The following is a 20,780-nucleotide window of genomic DNA, read 5'->3' on the forward strand; positions in this document are numbered from 1 at the left end:
AATCACTGCTTGAACACTGTGTCCAGTTCTGGTGTCCACAATCCAAGACGGATGTTGATAAATTGGAGAGAGTTCAGAGGAGAGCCATGTGAATGATTAAAGGATTAGAAAACATGCTGTACAGTGATTGCACCGAGCTGTACAGAGCTCCATCTATTTATTTTAACAAAAAGAAGATTAATGGGTGACTTGATTACAGTCTATAAGTATCTACATGGGGAGCAAATATTTAATAATGGGCCTTCAGTCCAGCAAAGAAAGGTACAACATGATTCAATGACTGGAAGTTGAAGATAGACAAAATCAGACTGGTAATAAGGTGGAAATTCGTAACAGTGAAAGTAATTAATCATAGGAACAATTTACCAAGGATTGTGGTGCATTCTCCATCATTGACCATTTTTAAATGAAGATTGAAAGTGTTTCTAAAAGGTATGCTGTAGGAATTATTTTGTGGAAATTCTATGGTCTGTGTGATACAGGAAGTCAGACTAGGTGCATTGGTTTCTTCTGGTCTTGGAATTTATGAATCCTTAAAAACCACCTCTTCTGGCAATCTTTCCCGCATTCCTCTCATCCACAATACCTACGTCTCCCCTTCGTTCAGAGGTCCCCAAACTGTGAGGTGCACCCTTCTCACAGCCCTGGCTCCCGGCCATGGTTCCTGGCTCAGCCTCGGCCCCATTCCTAACTTCAGCCACTGGCCACTGTGGCGCTACTCCTGACCTCAGCCTTAGCCCCTGGTACCTGGCCACTGTTCCCCTCTCGGCCCCCTGCCACTGTTCCTCATTTGGCCCCCTGTGGCCGCCGTGGCCCTGCTCCCAGCCTCGGCCCCTAGCCTGGCCTTGGCCCACTGCTCCTGGCCACTGTTCCCGACTCGGCCCCCAGCTGTTGCGGCTCTGTTCCCAGCCCTGCTTTCAGCCTCGGCCCCCGACTGTGACCCCATTCCCAAATGCAACCCTCAGCTGCCGCAGCCCTGCTCCCAGCCATGGCTCCCGGCCCTGACTGTGGCCCTGCTCCCAGCCCACACTGGAGGGGCTGAAGGAGGGTGTGTGTGGATGGGGTGCTGGGGGGAGGGGCTCCACCTAAAAAGTTTGGGGACCACTGCCTTAGCTGAACTGTTATTCTTTGATTTGTCTTGTCTTTGTTTGACTTTCTTTGATTGTAAACAGTTCAGAGGAGGGAAGGAATCTTGCACTATTTGTAAAAGTATGGTGCTATCTATGTCACTTCAAATAACAATAAATAATGAATCTGTATTCTGTGCACCTGAAACTCTTCCAAACATCTCTTAGTTTGGGTTCTACACTGAGAAACATTTGTGATGGAAAAACACCTGGGTGCATTCCAATCAGGGACACTTCACATTATGCATCTCCCCAGAACCTGAACATCTCCTGTAGCAAGTTCTGTGCAGTGATCAAGGAGCGCACAGACCACTTAGGGTTCAGTAGGGAGGGTTACTTTTCCTGATCAAAATAGAAGTAACGAAGAGGACAAAATAGGTGAAGATATGACTATAAATGAGAGATTCTTGTTCTCTGCTGGTGGGGGTAGTTTGATGGTTAAGTGGAATTAACTCTGTGGTCTAGAATCCTCACAGATTCCTGTTGCTCTGATCCCCATGGCACTTGTTTTACTTCTCCTGCCTTTGGGAACACTGAGGAATTTATTAATGAGGCCTAATTACAGAAAATTGTGGTTTTGTCATCAACATTCTATCTCATGCCACAATGGTTCTTTTAAATCCTTGGGAAAAAACAAAAGATCTACACACACACCTCAACCCCACCCCCGTCCTGAAACACACACAACAAAAGTTGTTCTTCAGACCTGAGCATTTATACATGCAGGCCTATTGCAATCGTGTAACCAATTAAAGAGAAGTTCATGGGAGCATATTGCTGACTTCAGCGCCCTGGGAGGTAACTTCAGCAGAATCTGAAGAGGCCTATATTAATCTGCCATTCCCTGTTACCCAAAATCATCCACACCAGTCATGAGGGAGAGAGAGGGACACTGTCTCCAAAGATGGTTGCGGGTCAAGACCCTTCCGCCCCAGACAGATTAGGTTTCTTAGCCTGGCAGATCAGCCAGCTTCAAATCGGCCTGAGACAGTCAGTTTGCTGCCTGTGCAAGGAAGATGCCTTAGCTCTCTGGCTGTTGTAGTGGCCTTGCTGGGGTGGACTGGCCTGAGAACTGGGGTTAGTGGTGTATGGATGATGGGGAGCTCTACCCCTAGGTAGCTCAGTAACTGCCTGCTATTGAGCTGGAGGGTAAGTGGCATAAAGGAAAGTGAGCTGACTTTTCTCTCATGCACAGCTAGTGTCTGTCACCTTGCACAGATTACACAGCTCAGAAGACTGCAGATACTCTCAGCTAGAGAAGGCCCTCTGGGATTTAGGGGATTATTAGCATTATTGAGAGGACGTTCATTTGCCAAGAGAGAATATGCCCTTCAGACTACATTACTCATTGTGTGAGTCACCATATAAATAACATATGTTTCCTATATTCAGCATATGACTCAATACATTGCACATGTATGCAGAAATATATTGAACATAAACAACACTGGCTTGTTTTGTTCACCATATAAGTACAAAAATACAAACCTAGGTGTGTTGCAAATTGAATGTAAATAAGCAAATGTATTTAATGTGATTGGATTTCTATTTTTAGTGTATCCAGTTCCTAGACTCTTGTTATTAAGTTAGGTCAGCTATGTATATGTTGCATGTATTTTACATGCAGTACAGATGTAATGTATTGGAACATAGGCATTTATTTGACATGGGGATGGTGTTAGTGGTTACTAGCTGTATTTGCTAGGATAAAACAAATAGAAATATGGACTCTGATCCTATAAACTTGATGTTATATATGTGTTTAACTTTTAGGCACCTGAGTATTTCCAATGAAGCCAATGGGATTACTCAGGTGCTTAGAACTAAGTACATGCATAAGTGTTGGCATGATCAGGGACACAGTTCTAAATTTACATTCTTGTCATTATTAAGGAAAGAACAGAGATACATAACCCACAAATGCAATCTGACATGCAAGTAGAACTCCCAATGACTTAAATGGAAGCAGGAGCAGGCCTAGCCCTGCTAAGATTATGTAAACAGAAGAAATGAAAAAAGCTCCTTATTAGATGTATTTATTATGATCATGGATCACAGGAGTCTTTTGGGTATAAGACCTCTGAGATAAAGTGGTGTTGTGTACAGGGATTTCTAGTGTTAGCTGCTCTAATGACTGTTACTGTAGTTAGTGTGATGGTAAGCGAGTTTCTCCTTGGATTATCTTAATACAAAGAAAATGCTTAGAACAGCTGTCATGATTTAAACCATAATGATAACTGGACATGGAAAGCCCTGTGCCACTGGGGGTCTTGTTGATTAATGGTGCAAAATTATTCTCCCTTGCCATGTACTTAAAGTTTGGTATAAACCAGATAGCTGGGTATTTTAATTCATCATGCCTTGACATCATGTGACATTCCAGTTGGATAATAGTGATTTGGAGTCAATTCTTTTTAGGAGTGGCTGGAATATAAGGTCTTTGTCCTGCAAGGTGCTGAGCTCTCTGGCCCTAATCCAGCAAGGCACTTAAACATGTGCTTAATTTTAAGCATATGAGTAGTCCTGATGACTTCTGATTCCCTCCTCCCAGTTAACTTTTTAAAAATGGTTGGTTGGTGAAAAAAAGTCTGCCCTTAATTACACCTGTGCAACATCACTGACTTTAATGGGAGTTCTGCCTGAATAAAGAGAGAAGGTAGTGGCCCTTGCTAACTACACCTTATTGACCTTAGCCTGAGATGTGAGGAAGGCCATCAATTACACTTAATTTGAGTAGGCCCTGGATTGTTTAAAAACAAAAGAATACCTAAAGTGAGTGGGTTTGCATAGTTCAATGGAGTGAAGAATTTTGCCCATAAATTGCATTATATATTTTTGTCTGGATGTTTATTTTTTACATTTAACTCAGCTGGGATAATGAACCTGGATTAGTTTGTTTCACTTTTGTTTCCAGGCAATTTCACTTTCTGCTTCTAACGCAATAACACCAGGTTGGAATGGGTTACAAACACTGGAGAGGGGGAGGAACATGTTTAAATCCAAACAAAAAATTATTTTAATTGAAATGTAAATTACTTACTATTTCTGTTACTTTAATGCAAAACATGGAGAACAGCAGCTCCAAAGTAAGGCTCTGATTCTGGAAACCATTGTATTCAGGAAAGCACTTAAACGTGCGCTTATATGGACTTTCGAGGGCCTTCACTACATGACTTCAGGGCTTGTGGTACAGAGAGTATCATTTTGCCTCATGATCATGTGGGTTATGTTTACAGATTTAGTTAGATGTGTAATAAATAGATTGTGGTCACAAGCTCCTCCACCTTCCTTCATCTCTAGGCCTCAAGGCTTGAATCATAAAGTCCTAAATCATATTTTTTGCCAATGAACATAAGAACATAGGAATTGTCATCCCAGAACTGTGGTCCCCAGTAGTCCTGTATCCTGTTTCTGACAGTGGCCAGTACTGGATAATTCAGTATCCAGTGCAAGGAACCCCCATAGTAGATAATTGTTGAATAATCTAATTGATAATAGTTAAATTTGGGAGTGGTTCCTTCCCAAACCCATCCACGCTCTGATTCCCTGAAGGATGAATGTTTATATCTTTCATTTGTTTGTTTATTTTTATGCTATACAATGTAACTCTGGGTGGTCTCATTATCTAGAGAAGTGCCTAGTCCTTTGTCAAGTCCTGCTAAGCTGTTGGGTTCCAAGATAAGTGTGGCAGTGAGTTCCATTGGTTACTTCTGGGTTATGTAAACAGAAATTTCCTTTTAAATTTGTAGCCTTTCAATAGAACTGAATGCTTCCTTGTATTAAGAGAGAGCAAACAGTGCCAGATATACCGTCTACCATTAGTTATTTTGTATGCTATATCTTTATTGAGATAGAGTGACCAGAATACCATTGATTTCTCTAAGGGCATTTTAATCAATGTTCTTGTCTGTCCCACTCCTTGTATCACCTAAGATTTAGTTTACTTCTTTGAACATCATTGCATGTTTCATATGTAACTTCTGGTTGAGCTATACATGAAATTCCATGGCCTATATTATGCAGAAGGTCAGACTAGATCAGTGATCTTCACTATTTTTCAAGCAGGGACCACTTTGGCAAAAACCCTTCAATGTGAGAGTCACATCAACTACTAAATTAACAACGTTAGTTGCTTTAGTAATATTATGGTTATTATACACTTAGATGTACTTACTGGCACACATCGTACCATACGGTCAATGTGATGTGTAAAGAAGGCAGACTTTGATAGGCTCGGTACATATTCTAATGTTAAAAATAAAATAAATTGGAATATAAACACTTAGTCAGGGAGCTGCACTTAGGGTTGATGGGAGCCACCACTGACTCCCGAGCCTTGCAATGAAGAACACTGGTCTAGGTGACCATAATGGTCCCTTCTGGCCTTAAAAATCTATGAATTTTAATGACAGATTTCACATAATTGTTAGCAGCTCCATCATTTCATTCTTAAACTCCTTGAGAACTCCTGGATGAATATGAGCTGATCCTGGTGACTTGTTCTTTAACAGTTTCTTCTGACCCATCTTATTATAACACTTCAATCTTTGACAGTTTCTCAGCTTTATTACTTGAAAAGGGTAGGTCTGGGACAGATAGGAAGCCTCCAAGTTGAGTCAAGAATTTTAATTTTCTCAGTTTTGACTTTAAAGTTTTTGACTGACTTCCTAATTTTTTTAAAAAATCCTTTCTGAAGTTTACTGCCTCTGTGCTAGTTTTTAGTCTGATCGCTTCTCTGATATTGTTGAATAATTCTATTATCATCACTATTACTTTGTGGCTCAGATATAGTTACTTCCTGAGTGAGACCCCGTGTGTTAATTAGCTCAATTTTATCACGATGAGCAAAACAAGATATATCTCATTAAAATAAAAATTGTATAATATGCTTGGATTTTAGTGGAAGGTTTTAAGCACATTAAAATATGCATAACTGCTTTTTTCAGGTCTATTTTCTAACCTAGCCTCTGTCTCTTGCTCACATGCATTCATTCACTTAGGTAAACCCGCTTGTGCCACACACGCTATGTAACCCATTAGGGTCAATGGTGTTTCACAATGTATATCAGGGTGGGTTTGGGCCCTAAGTATCTGGACATGTAAGCTTAACTTTCCTGTCTGCATCAATTTCAAAGCTGTTCTCTCCATTGATGTTAGAGAAGACACTGAGCTTATGGTGATACTACGAGCCAGGTGGGGTGGGGTGAGATACAGGAGCAACCATTTTAAAGTAGATAAATTCTCAGAGAGGAAAAAGGAGGAGAAAGAATAAAATAAAGTAAACAAGACATCTTTCTACTACAGATGTGCACAGCTTTCCCAGGTCAGGTCCTGCCATGTGAGAATGGTAAAAGTAAATCTTGTATATGAAACTGCTCAAAATATTATATGCCTGTGAATGCACTTGAAAGACATGACTAGACATGATCAGAAGGGGAGCTGTTAAACCCAGCTACTTGTTCTGTGCCTGAGCCATCGTAATCTGTTTGTTCATCTGATATTGGGAGAGGCTACACTGTCAAGAGAAAAGAGAGTTTTTGCGTACAAGTCTCAGCATGAAATTTGATTGCATTTTGTAAACTCAGAGCAACACAAAACTTACTCTTGGCTGTCATTAGATGTATTATTTTAAAGTTTGCACAAAAAAGTCACAGCTTGCCTAGTAAAAGCTTTCTCCTCATCTTGCATGCAGGCTCTTTGCTTCTGCAGAGAAAAAGAGTGATCTTGTGGTTAAGGCACTGGACTGAGAGTCAGGAAATCTGGGTTTAGTTCACTTCTCCGACAAAGACTTCCAGTGTGACCTTCAGCAAGTCACTTAAGGCTTGATCAAAAGCCCACTGAAGTCATTGGAAAGACCTCATCCCTTTGTATCTCAGTTTTCCATTTGTACAGTGAGAACAATAATACTCCCTTCCTCACACACTTTATTTTAGATTGTAAACTTATCGGAAAAGGGTCTGTCTCTTATTATTTGTTTGTACACTGCAGAACACTGTGGGACCCTGATCTATATTGGGTCAACTAGATGCTACTGAAGTATAACTCATAATATTAATATTTAGTAACTCAGTCTTGTTAATCTTTTAACAAATAGAGATGGTAGTAGCAGAATCCCAATCCTGGGAACTTATTACTTTGTACAGACTTGTCAGAAACGGGGTAAAGCAACACACCCAAGAAATGCAGGCAGATTTCTTCATACGGCTTGATTTGAATATTTCTTGACTGTGGTGTTACCTGGCAGGTTGGGCACTTTATGAATGCTTTTGTGACAGCAATCTTTAAATAAAATATACCCAAGCACCATTGTACAGAGTTTGAAAGCTTCCTTGTCACTGAGATATTAGTCTGAATTCTGCATTAACACCACTTTGCTCTTGGCTTTTCTATGTGGAACAAATATTCTAAATATAACAGATTCATTGTGCTTCTCCATCAGCTTGTCTATTCATCTGATCACCCAGAAATTATAATAAATAACCTTTTGCACATTTATAGCACCTTCCACTTGAGGAATGCACAGCACTTTTAACTGTTAAGACTTACTGCACTGTAGAGATAAATTAATAGTATCCCCAATTTACAGAGTAGACACACAAATTGGAACAAAAAGGAACAATATAGGGCTATATCACAAAGGCTTCTATGCCCTACTTTAGCATTCCTTATTGTTGAATTTCATGATGCACAACTATATTGTGAGGTCTTCAGAGCACAGATGTTCTCTTTCATTTGTCTGTAAAGTGCCCTGCTTCTTTATGGGATGTTTGAATTAAAATGCATCAGTCTCATTTTCAAAAAGTGCACATTTTTAACATATATTCTGTGAGAGTTTAGTCACACATTCTTTATCTGAAAGGAATTAGCAGGTGAGAAGCTTGTGGGATGACTCCATGTTTGAAGTTCACAGTTACTCATTGTCCCTGGGTGGTTTTAAAATCCAGATTTATATCCAGTTTAGAGTTATTTTTATGGGTTCAAAGTCTGGAGTCAAAACCATTCCAAGATTGCTTCTTCCGTATGGTTTCTGATGGCACAAACAATGAATTAGTTGTTGAGTAAGTAATATAGCCACTCTATCACAGGAGCATTATCCCTCCACCATCAAGATGACAAAGAGGGCAGTCCATAACCGGGTGGCAGCCTGTTTGTTCTTGAGCTCCACAGGGGCACAGTAGGAAGCTCAAGAAGCCCCAGTGGTAAAAATGTGAGTTAAGCCACCCATGACCACAATATATCCTGTTGTAACAAAGAAGGATCTTTCAGTTCATAGGGCTGTTCTGAGGCGCATGCAAGAGCTGATCCAGAGAGATTAGGGGATGCAGATCTGAGTTGTCTATCTGCCAAGAAATGCACCATCAATCCAAAATATAGTCCCACACCACCTGCTGTTGCTGTTCCCTAACAAGGCTGTGTCTGAGGTAGAGTCTGAGAGGCTTAACTAGTTCAGAAGAGAGGCGACTTGACTTTAGCCGGTGTTCTGATGTGGCTTTGAGATGAAATTATGCAGTAAGCTAACCTGATAGTTGGGAACACACAGTAATACAGCCAGGGCCCTGCCTTCACTCCTAATTGCTGGGGAGCAATGCCAGCCGAGACTGGAGTGGTCTGGGTCACACCTGTAATGATAGGAAGGGCGGAATTGATCATTGAGTTCAACTTGCCACAGTGACTATTGGAGCCCCATTCTGCAACACAGTATTTGGTAGGTGCAATAATTAGATCACTGGCACCCTGGAGTTGCTGGCAAACCTGCAGAGGATGGCAACTCTCAGTTGCATTTTAGCATGTCTTCCAGGGCTAAGGTTCAATATCAATGGTGACAAAATCTTGACAGCCCTTCTCATGAGATTTCAACCCATAATAATTGAAAGATTGTGAGATCACCTGATCTCTTGAGATTTCCACCACCTTGGAAACACATTGAAACTGGATCCAGAAAACAGGTTACTTCCATCTTTGGATTGGCCCAGATCTAGATCTATAAGGGTGGTTTTGGATCTGGGGATTCTGTTCTAATTTGACCCCATCTCAATTAATGGTGGCCCAAATTTCCAACCTTTGGTGCTTAAAGTTAGGTGTCTAAATCCATATTTAGGCATATGTGACTTGTGCTTCAGAGGGGCTGAGAACTTGGAGATCCTGTTGACTGTTGGGCATTTAACAGCACCCACTGAGTCCCTTGACTGTCTTCATTCTCATGTCTATGAACTAATTTGTTTTGCTCCTAATTTTTTTTTTTTTTTAAAGTCATTTTGGCTGAAAAACTATGTCATTCTTTGAGTATCAAAAACCATAACAGAGTTTAGCTAGATCAGCTACAGAATCTGTTTTGTTGTAACCAAAGCAGCCATGTCTCTGTAAAGACAACTTCCCTGATTCTTCAGCCGTCTCCTGGTGTTTGTCTTCCCAAATTATTTTTATTTATGATTCTTAGCATAGCTACAGGCATTCTGTTGCTGGAACAGAGGAAGTTTTACAGAGCAAACATCTGCAGGGGGTTTCAGCTGTAGGAAGAGTATGGGAATAGATGTTATCTCTCAATGGACAGGGAAGAATGTGGTCAGCAGCAGCAAATGGTTGAATTTAGCACGGTATGGGAGTAAAGTGAATCTAAACTATGCCCCTCAAAATTCAAATACATTGCAGGCAAGGTGAGAACTAGCAGACACTTAATTATTTAGGTCCTGATTCAGTCAAGAATTGCCACATTGGATCATATCTGTCATGGTCTATCAGGTCCAGTGTCCTGTCCCTGATAGTAGCCAGCACCAGATTCTTGAGCTTGTGCTTAAATTCTCCTCCTCCTTCTTTTCCTTTGTGCTGCTTTTCTTGGTGAGGTTCACAGTGGCAGCATGCAAAGTAGGGAGGACCAGTGCTCCCTTCCTTCTGCAACAGATTCCAGCTCCTTCTGGGGGATTCCCAGGTGTTCCCAGGCCAGCTGGGAGATAAAATCCCTCCAGCATGCTCTGGGTCGGCCTCGGGGCTTCCTCCCAGTGAGAAGTGCCTGATATAGTTCCAAAGAAACCTACCAGGGGGAATCCTTATCAGGTGCCCAAACCACCTCAGCTGACTCTTCTCGATCTGGAGGAGTAGTGACTCTACTCTGAGGCTCTCCTGAATAGCCGAGCCCCTCACCCTGTCTCAGAGAGTCAGCCCAGCCACCCTGCGGAGAAACCTCATTTCCGCCACTTGTACCTGTGATCTCGTCCTTTTGATCATTACCCAAAGTTCATGACCATAGGTGAGGATGGGGATGTAGATTGACCTGTAAACCGAGACGTTCGTCCGAAAGCTTAGCTCCCACTTCACCACCACAGATCAGTACAGCGCCCACATCACTGTCACCTCTGCACTAATCTATCAGTCATTCTCATGCTCCTGCTTACCATCACTCATGACAAAGACCCCTAGATACTTAACCTCTTCCAATAAGGGCAGCTGCTCCCCCTTCACCTGGAGAGAACACTCCACTTTCTTCCAGGAAAGAACGATGACCTCCAATTTGGAGGTGCAGATTTTCATCCCAGCTGCTTCACACTCACCAGCAAAGCACCTGGAGCCAGACCTGGAAGCGGTGTTAGGCAAGTGTCTGCTGGCTGGGCCACCCATGTAAACCACCCAGGCTCAGCCTGAAAAGGCAACATGGACCCGATTTGTGGGCCAACCACCTGCAAGGCGAAGGGTTAGGGCTGGGTGTGATGCCAGAATGGCGGCAGGAGGGATGGACAGTGATGGACTGCTTAAATCCTATTGAAGTTAAGTCCTTTATTAGGGAGAAAATGAGGGGCAATTCTAGGGGAGTAAATGAGACCAATTTTTACTTTGCTTGAAAATATTACTTGAAAACCCATTTCAGAACTAGACCAGGCAAATAGAAGAATATTCTATGTTGTTATTTTCACTGCTGTCAGTATCTAGAAACTGTACAAGACCCAAAACACAGACAATCTTTTCTCCAAAGAACTTTTAATCTAAAGAAGATCAGAGACACCGGGAATCCCAGTGGTGGAAATTCCTAGGATTGATTCATGTTTGTGACTATTAAATTATAGGGAACAATCCTGTATTAGCAAGGAGAATTAAGAAGTTGACCTAATGGGGCTCATTTCTAAAAACTCTGCTTCCTTTTTTGTGCTCAAAATTTGCACCCTCAAATAACTGAGGGCACAATTTTGCTGGTGCAGCTGAGGCCACATGGGCTATTAATTATCTGATTGTGCCTGTAAATCAGGTTTTCTACATACTCTCATTCATGCCCAAAATGTTGTGGGTATCCAAAGGGAGGCTGGTTAAAGCCCTTTTTAAAAACAAAACAAAACAAAACAAAAACCTAATGTGCATTTCTCCTCTCTAATTCTGGCTGATACTAAGAATACTTCAGATTCAGCTTAGAAGCAGTAAAAATGAAAAGAAATCTGAAACAGTGGAAATGGGCAGTTAGAATAAGTGCGTATGGGGAACTCGCTCTTCAGACAGGCCTACAGTTCAGACAAACTCAAAATGCACCAGGGAACTTCATGCTGTGATGAGTCAGCTCAGTGGATGCTTAGCTCCTCCCTCTCATTTTAAAAGTTGATTATTATTGGCTGCTGGCAAGCAATCTGGAGAATTTCTCATTGCCCTGCATATGTCTGTCTGTCTGATGCAATCAGACCCGGAAACTTGGTGCTTCTTTTGTGATTGTGAACTCTGATTTGACATGACATCTTCTGACAGGATGCAAAGTGGCAGAACCCAGTGCAAAGTCATGAGCTCTGTCTACAAATTGACCTATCCCACTAAGCATTACGGTTAAGATAAAAGAAGAGGCGCAGCAAAAGAAAGTGCAGTGCTTAATCAGCAATAATTTGGGCTGCATGCTTTAGATTCATAGATTTTTTTTCTTTTGACTTATGGACATACTTAAGAAGCACATGAATAATTCCTAGAACAATTTAAAATTAGTTTGCGCTGTGTGTTTTCCAAAAGTATCCCTCTTCTATGCATTTGCATTGGGCATGTCATTGTAATGCTGCTAGCTTTTGACATGCCAGCTGTTTTCTTGATTGGTGAGTATATAACCATGTTTCATTGAGCATGAAATCAGAGACAAGCAGCCTATATTCTATCCTTTTCATTTTATTTCTTTTAAAGGCCATTTCAGTGGAACAAAGTCCTCACACATTCAGGGAAAAGCGGTACACATCCTTTCTGTGTTTTTTCTTACCCTCGGTGGGGTAGCACAGAAAAGGTATTGCTACCTGCTTTTAATAGTTGATAAGGCTCAGCCACGTCTTGATGATCAATCTCATCTCATCATAAGTCCAGGGAATAATCTCATTGTTCCCTTCTAAGATATTTTTCTCCCAGATACTGGATGGTGTGGTCTCAGCTGAAATGTCATTAGAGGAATCAGAGAGCCAGAGTGTGTAATATGATATCTTTTATTGGACTAGCTTCCCTTGGTGAGAGAGACAAACTTTTGAGAAGAAGAGCGCTATGTAAGCTTGAAAGCTTGTCTTTCTCACCATCAGAAGTTGGTCCAATGAAAGCTATTGCCTCATCCACCTTGTCTCACTAATATCCTGGGACTGACATGGTTACAACATCACTGCAAACAACAATTAGAGGAGTCAGGCAGCCATCATGGTCCCGTGCATAAGAAAGAAGCCTGGAACTCAAACAGCCTAAAAAACATAAACCAAAAGAGAGTCCACATTCAAGGGTGACATACAAAGCCAAGTTCTGATGTAACTCCATTGACTGAAATGGAACTGCACCATGGCTGAGATTTTTTTGCTGGTCCTTCAGAAGACATGGCACAAAAAGTGCAGCTGCCAGGGAGTGGAATGTAGGAAGTGGCTTTATGCTACCCTTGCACCTTCCCTATTCTGGGCTGCTCCAGGGGCTGGTACAGGTCAGGGTGTAAAGTAGCTGAACCAGCAGCTGTTCTGTTTTACTTACTTTATGGCATCTCCACCCCATGGACTGCTCCACAACAAAAGAGAATCTCCAAAGCAGCCTACACTATGGAGACTTCTCTGCTGCTCCTGTTCCCCTTTGCACCCCACTCACAGCACACCTCCTGGTATTAGGGCTAGGGAAGTGGCCTACACAGTGCCTTCCCTGGGGAAATTCTCCCTTGGCCAGCAAAGGAGTTTTTACATAGAGAGGCCATAGCAGGAAGGAAAATCCAGGAATGTAATTCCCAGGTTGATTTTCCCCTGATTTGCTCTGCAAAAAGGGAACTGGGGCTGACAGGAATATTCCAAATCCACTCAGGCTACATCACCAAATAGGTTCTTTCAGAGCCAATCAGGACAAGAAGCACTATTGTACTAGAGACAGGTTTCATACTTTCAGTCTAGCAAAATCCAAGTCTCCAATTTATACACTGGTCTTTTAATTCTTTGTCCAAGCATGTCTCCTGTTCGATAGTACAATATTAATTTGAAAACAATTAAATGTTTTAATATGGTAACTGTCTGTCAGTCATACTTACATGGCCCCCAGTACCACAGTACCTGAGCCCCTCACAATCTTGTATTTATCTGTACTTCCCTACCTTGTAGGGGTGTTGTGCATTTTACAAATGGGGACCCACAGCACAGAGAGACTAAGTGACTTGCCCAAGGTGACACAAGAAGTCTGGCAGAGCAGGGAATGTTGTGACATTTTGTTATTATTTGTTAAGCATGGACATGCTCTGTGCTGTCAAACTCAGAAGACATGGTTTGTTTTGCTACTACTACTACTAATCACTTGTTTTTGTTATCAGGAGTTCGCATTTTTCATCTTCAAAATGCTTTACAAATATTTAATCCTCACAACACCTCTGCAAGATGGTAGGTAAGCAGTAGCCCCATCCTGCAATCAGGGGAACTGAGGCAGAGAGGTGTTAAATGATTTGCCCAGAGTATCATGGCTGGGTTGCGAGTGGCCTGTGAGCACAGAGTGAGCTTCTCAGTATCAGGGCTGTAGGTCCCAGACTGATCCAATGCCAAGTCAGGTCAAAACCACAAAGCCAGAGTCCATTACCAAATTGAAAGCATGAGGCAATAAGCAGGATTGGGCTGGCCCATGCCAGGGTATTTCAGTGGGGTTAGCAATGATCTTAAAGTGGAGACAGTAAACCAGGATCAGGTTTGGGAGCTGAGCCTGGGTTGAAAGCTGGGAGTCTGGAATCAAAGCAAGTTGCTGTAATAAGCAGGGTCTGACAGAAGCACACTGAAGGTCTGTGTTGCTCAGACAACTCCCAGAAATGGCTTCCTGATTTATAAGGGAAGTGCCAGGCACTCAGGAAATCACAGAGGGCTGTCACTTATGCCCCTTAGAACGGGACTTCCTGCAGGGCTTAGCCTCTCAGTTCCTCTCGGTGGCAACCCTGCCTAGAAGTGACGCCTGCCTCGACCCCTGCAGACCCCCAGTCTAGGCCTGTGGGTTCTTACACAAAGACACAGGAAATCAGAATCAGAGCCAAAATTAGAACTCAGGAGTTCTTAGGCTAGACCTCAGAAAACTAGACTATAACGCTCTGCTAATACATCTTAGTTGGTGTACAAAATATCATGTTACAACTCTTTACACTAATAAATATGTTCCCCCAAACAGAAATTCCCTAGTGTAGGTGGGCCAATAGTTTAGCAGACAGCATAACAGATTTTTTTAGCTATCAACTACTTATTTTGTTTGAATTCCTGCTAATCAAAGGTCTATCAGGCTTAATTAGAAGCAAAATGAAATCTAGTTTTCTCCCCCTCACAGCAGCATATTGCATCATGTGGTAAGAAGAAAGGAAAGGATGTAACAGGTAAGCAGTAACAATACAGTTGTGTTTTATTGTAAATTCCATTTTGGTCCAATTTGCAAATACTGAGTTTAAATCTATTGTAGCAGTCCAGCATGTGTCTATGATCAGCCCCTGAGATTTTCAGCTAACATTCTTATTAAGGCTATTATTGCTAAAGGTCACACCAACTGCCTAATTACATGAAAGTTGTGAAATGGCTAGGGCATTCTCCATCCCTAAAAGAAAATAAACCTACACTACTGCACCACAGACATTTGCAAACAACTAGGGGTGGTGGGAAACATCAGGAAGTACCTATACAAAACTGACACACTAAGCATGCTTAGTGCCAATTTACAAAAGCAGGTAAAGATCATACTGTATCTGACTCAAAACGTGAGAGGCAATGTTTGTGCTGCTTTCACTGAAGGGCTTCCTATGCAAACAATTTAGCATTATTGTTTGGTTTGGTTGCATGTAAATCTCACGCATATACTGAAATACTACAACTGTGCAAAGGCTTTGGTTCACCTTTCCAAATAGCCCCAGCAGAATACAATAGCACTATTCTAATCTGTGCCGAGATTAAATCTGAGTACTTCAAATCAAACTTTTCCTTTCATTGAATGTCAACAATAAAATCTCTCTGTGAAACACTTTCCTGCTTCAAACAGCAATGGGCTCTTACATTTCACTTGCTCCATTTTTTTATGAACACACCCTAATCAAAAGATCCACTTAATACAATGTATTTCTGAAGGAATAGTATGTGTGAAAATCCATCTTCCCCAAGCAATATAGAGCTGGGGAAAATATCTGTACGGTGTAAATTTTAGGGTAAGGTTTTTAAGGGCTTGAGGCCAGATTCTGATCTTCTTTATGCCTGTTGTCAGGCCAGAGTAATTCCACTGACTTTTGTACTCCAGATTTACATAATTGCAAACAAGCTCAAAATGTGACCCTTGGTATTTTGCTTTTTGAAGAAATCTTTTGGCATTGGAATATAAAGAATTCTACTTCAGCTGTTTTGCTGTTTCTTTCTCTTGCACCATCTTCAGTTGACTGCTACCTTGGAAAGCTTTTACCTACTTGGAAAATTAGATACTTCAAAGAGTAACAAAAAGATTCCTCTTGAAAGGGTCTCTTGACCAGCTCCTTTTCACAAGGCATTAACTGGGAGAGTCTCAAACTTGTGCTTCTGCAGGAAATAGCTTGCCTAGTTCAAAGGGTGGGGTCCTCTTCAGTTTCTATAAACACATTGGGGGGACGGGGGAATAGACACAAATGCCAAAAGACAACTTTAACCCTCTAAATCCAAACCTCAAGGTCAGTGAAAGGTCACTTATAATGTGACATCATACGTGCACTGCTTAATGCAGTCATTTGGCAAGTATCTTTCTTTGTACACAAAGTTTTAGATAGTGTCAGTCATTTAAAAAAAATACAGTTCACTTGCTAATTATGATGCAAAGGGAGAAGGAGGAACCTTACTGAATATTCAGAGTTATTATAATCTGTAAATTATTAGGTTCTGAGTGATTCTGGTAGGGCACAAATTTATACATTGAAAAAGCTCTGTCCCCCTCCCCCTCCTTGGAGCCTAATGTAGACCATATCAAAGTTTTTGCAAAGGCATTCCTGATACTATTGTGCTGCAAATCCTGTCTGATCCAACCTTCAAATATTTATGTAAACTGAAATATGTCTGGAAAGAAGTCAAAACAAAACAAATATGCCACACAATCTCATTCCAGTGTGTCCTTTCCTCTTCATTTACATTCATGCTAAACCCTCTACAACTGGCTCCCAACTGTTAGGGGGTGGTTAATTAGTGATAATTGCAGAGCCTATTTCTTTGAGTGCAGTGATGTCCTTATATCTTGCCAAGCAACAATTTAGTCTGGAGCTTTCAGCGGTTGTGAAATGCATTAGCAGCATTTTATTTTTGTAAGTCATTAAAAATAAGTGCAGTAGATTTGGCCTGCTTATTACTTGTTGTTACCACTGGTGCTTTTCTAAAAAGACCCAGAAGTTGGAAACTTTGTGGATTTATTTTTAACTTCAGATGAAAAGTTAGTACTTTAGCCCTAAGGAGCCCAGTGTGTTTTCTCTTCCTCAATACACACATGCCCTTGAACAAAGGCTGAATATACTTAAAATGTAGCTACACGCACAACACATTGTGGATCACTTGCCAATTACAGCTGTCTGTCTGTGCAGAGCCTGGATGTCATATGATGCAAGTTCGCTGTCAAAGAAAAAGAGGGTTAAGTGAGCAGTGTGAAGGCTTCTTGAGCAAAATATACTAAATTCTTAGCTGACTCCTACTGAGTGGTAGAACCCTGTCTTGCAAGAGGTGATGGATGGCTGCAGGTTCATCAGCTGCAGTGATTGAGTGCTCTCCTCACAGGAGATGGTCAGTACATTGCAGGCTTGGGCCCTTTGGTAGAATGGGGGAAGCTCTATCCCAAGTCAAGTGGAGAGGGGAAGATTCTGTCCCCTGTCTCTACCCCTGCCCCTATCGACCACTGTAGCAGTGCATGGGGCCAGCACTGTGCCACAAAGGGCCAAGAGAGAATTTTCCTATGTAGGCTCCTTGCAAGCCTTGGGGCATCTCCATAGCACACACTAATGTGGAAGTTCTGGACTGCTCCAGACTGCAGAGCATCCCACAGGCTGCTGTAAATTAGAGTAGCCCATAATCTCTAGGCTGCAGAAGTGGCTTATAGCTACCTTTGCCACTTCACCTCTGAGCTGCATGTCCAGGAGGAGTCACACAGACTCTAAAGCAGAGTTTCTTCTATGGCACCATAATTGTGAGAATGGTAACGGTGACCTTAGCAACTTCAAAGCAATGCTTTTCCAAATGAATTATTTGTGAGTCAGATATGCCAACCTGTTGGTATTAGAGCAATGGTTTTCAACCTGTGATCTGAAGACTTTGGCTAAGATTTCCAAAGGGGTCCACACCTCCATTCAAAATGTTTTAGGGGTTTGCAAATGAAAAAAAAGGTTGAAAAACCACCGTATTGGAGAGTATGGGATCATCATGAAACTTTTCAAGGAAGAGTGAGTTGGGTGAAACCTGGAGTCCATATTGCTTTTGGGGTATGTGTAAGAGAGGAAGTGAATGCTCTGAGGAGCGAGGGACTGCATCACCAACAGCATTGTAGGGGATGAGAAAGTGGCAAGAAATGCTGGAGATTTTCCCTTACCTTGGGTTTGTTTGGTTGACGCATCAAGGATTTGAGTGTCTGAGGTGTTTCAGGTCCTGATGCAAACTTAACCTTAACATAAACAGTTAAACTTTGGATTTTTGTTGTTAATGCTCTTGTTTTGTATGAAAAAAGTGTAACTTAAACAACATACTAAAATATAACAAAAATCAAGTTTTGGGTTTAAAAACCAACACCCAACCCTTCAAGTGTGTGAATTAAATTATTACACTTGGAGGAAATTGACATTTTTCCACTTTTTTTTCAATCCTTAATGAGAAGTAGCACACAGAACAATTTCTTCCAAGATAGAATGGGGCTATTTTTAGGTGACCTTGCATGGTTGTAACAATTATCTGAGGCCTTGCCAATGTTACAAGCTCCATTCTTTTTTTAAGTCAGTCATTTTCAGCCATTTTCATTGAAATAACAGCATTTAAACTGGGAACCAACAGCTAGTCTTGCATGTTTGTCATGGTGACTCCCTAAAACTCCTGGGTTATTCAACTATCCTGAGTTCTTGCTCCTGGCAGCTGTTATCTCCAACCTCTACCCTCATTATGGAATATTCACCATACTCATATATGTGATCTTGGCTTTTATAAATGGAGAGAACGTCTGTCTATGGCAGACATGGCTATCTGAGCACCTTCCATGTAAAATCAACTCAGTAGCTCTCCATCAAGATAAACTGATAACACTGCTCCCCTCCCCAGCCCTTGAGTCCCCACCTGAAAGATGCCACCAGAGCCAGCCTGGGAAGATGGAGTTCTTGTAATTCCATTTGGCTGAAGAACTTAATTTTCCCTGTTAGCAAAATCTTGAACCTCTCTTTACCCATAGTGCTGAATATTCTCTTGTTTTTTCTATGCAGAGATTCCTATTTGTACAGTGTAATGCCAGAGGGAAACAAGTCAGTGCTATATCTTCTGAGGCTTAGAAATAGCCACACACTTTCTCTTGGATTTTGTCACAATTTGCAGGCCTTTTTTCTGTTAAACCTGTTAACTTTAAGTCATCTTTGAGTTAAAGATGCTACTTATATCCCAGTCATTGCAAATCATTACAGTGGCAATGCATTCCTGGATGAATCATGGAAATGCAGGGTCAGCATGTCTAGTTCAGACAGTGTTGCCCAGCATGCAGTCATATGGGACTCCAGCATACCAGGGGCAGTTGAAATACTGGTTTGATATTTACTACTCATGCTCTATTGGCAGATGCTGTAGAGTACAAGCTGTTTCATGTAGCTGGAGAGCTCCATAGTGATAAGTTGAATCCCCAAGGGCTCAGGATGTTGCTTTTCTTACCTTGGTCCTGGTTGGACATAGCAGGCTTCTCCTTTCTTCTGCTTAACTGGAAGCCTCCATCCATTCTTTCTTTTTACAGATACATTCAGTAAGTCTGGACACATTCCATATCCTTTAACCTGAACCCTTCCTTCTCGTTGGCAGGACACAGGAGCTCAGGAGAGCTGGTGAGGAGGAGGCTACGTACTGAACTTCATGCCTTGCAGGGAGCCTCAGATTTGCTTGGAGTGGCTTGGGATAGTCTTGACCCAACTACTCTCTGAAAAGAAAGATGCTCCAGTGTGCAGAGGTAAAAAAGACTTCTTACCTCTTCTGGTGCATCTTGCTGCCAATGCAGAATTATTCAGTTTGTGTCCTGAGTATTTTATCCAGTTTAGTCATGGAAGATGCTCAGATGCTATGGTGATGAGTGGCAATATAAAACAAGGCCATGGATAGGCATTCTTTCAGTTTGTAAACTCTGTTGTTCCATCACCAGGCACCCCTCTTTGTGGACAATCTCATGTGATTATCCAGTTCAACAAATTATAGGAGGATATTCAGGATCAAGCTCCAAGCTTGTGTGTGTCATATCTTAATCCTCTGAGCTATATTTATCCCTGTGTTTCTGCTGGATATAACAGAAAACTGCAGATATCAGTGGAAGTGATGACACGGCAGGGTTCCCTCACCCTGGATTTTTACTGTAAACAATCCTCACACATACCTGTGGCAAGTTCAACCCCACATGCTTTATTTACAATGTTCTTTATAAAAATTCCCCCTCTCCCCCACCAGCATAAGACTTTTCCCAAAGTCTTTACAGGCTGACAAAGCATAGGGCAGGGGATGGGGAGAGATCTCACTACTCTGTGATTCTGGGTTTCTCTGGCCCTTTCTTCCAGACCCCTCCTTCCTTGGCTGTCTGGCTTTTAACCATCCACAGCTGATGAGCTGAATCGCTAATTGGCTAATCACCTGCTACTTAATCAATTATCCCATCACTTTGGGTCCTGTGGGGACTCTTACCAAGGGCACAGAGTGATGAGTCAGCCTTAGGCTACTCAAACTCTGTCACAGGAAGTTAAAATCAGTGACAAGGAGAAACAGTCAGATCAGAAGAAGTACTGGTAGAAGGTAGATTTCTCTAAAGAATAGTTCTGAATTCGAAAATGTGAATAGGGTAGAAATCAGCAGGAAAACACAGAGGGAGACGGAGGTTGTTACATTAAATGTGCATTAACTGTAGGCCAAAATGGACCCAAACTCGGAAACTACAGCAGTATAAGGCTGTGCGTCCAGTATGTCTTATAAATATGTGATTAAATCATGTCTTTTTTAGACATCTTGTTCTGGAGTCTGTTCCCTTGGCACTACA

At 41.7% G+C, this 20,780-nt stretch overlaps 1 long non-coding RNA gene across 1 annotated transcript; it reads right to left on the reverse strand.

Annotated features, from left to right (window-relative positions):
* Nucleotides 1–16,922: 16,922 nt before the first annotated feature.
* Nucleotides 16,923–19,533, reverse strand: LOC137167171 (uncharacterized). Its single transcript, XR_010924034.1, has 3 exons — nucleotides 19,424–19,533; nucleotides 18,114–18,185; nucleotides 16,923–17,146 (listed from the first exon to the last, which is right to left on the reverse strand). It is a non-coding gene; the product is annotated as an uncharacterized lncRNA (long non-coding RNA).
* Between the last annotated feature and the right edge of the window lie 1,247 nt (nucleotides 19,534–20,780).

The sequence above is a fragment of the Emydura macquarii genome, unplaced genomic scaffold, assembly GCF_026122565.2.
Source record: "Emydura macquarii macquarii isolate MOO-44397 ecotype Brisbane River unplaced genomic scaffold, CSIRO-AGI_Emac_v2 contig_2897, whole genome shotgun sequence".
NCBI classification, from domain to species: domain Eukaryota; kingdom Metazoa; phylum Chordata; order Testudines; family Chelidae; genus Emydura; species Emydura macquarii.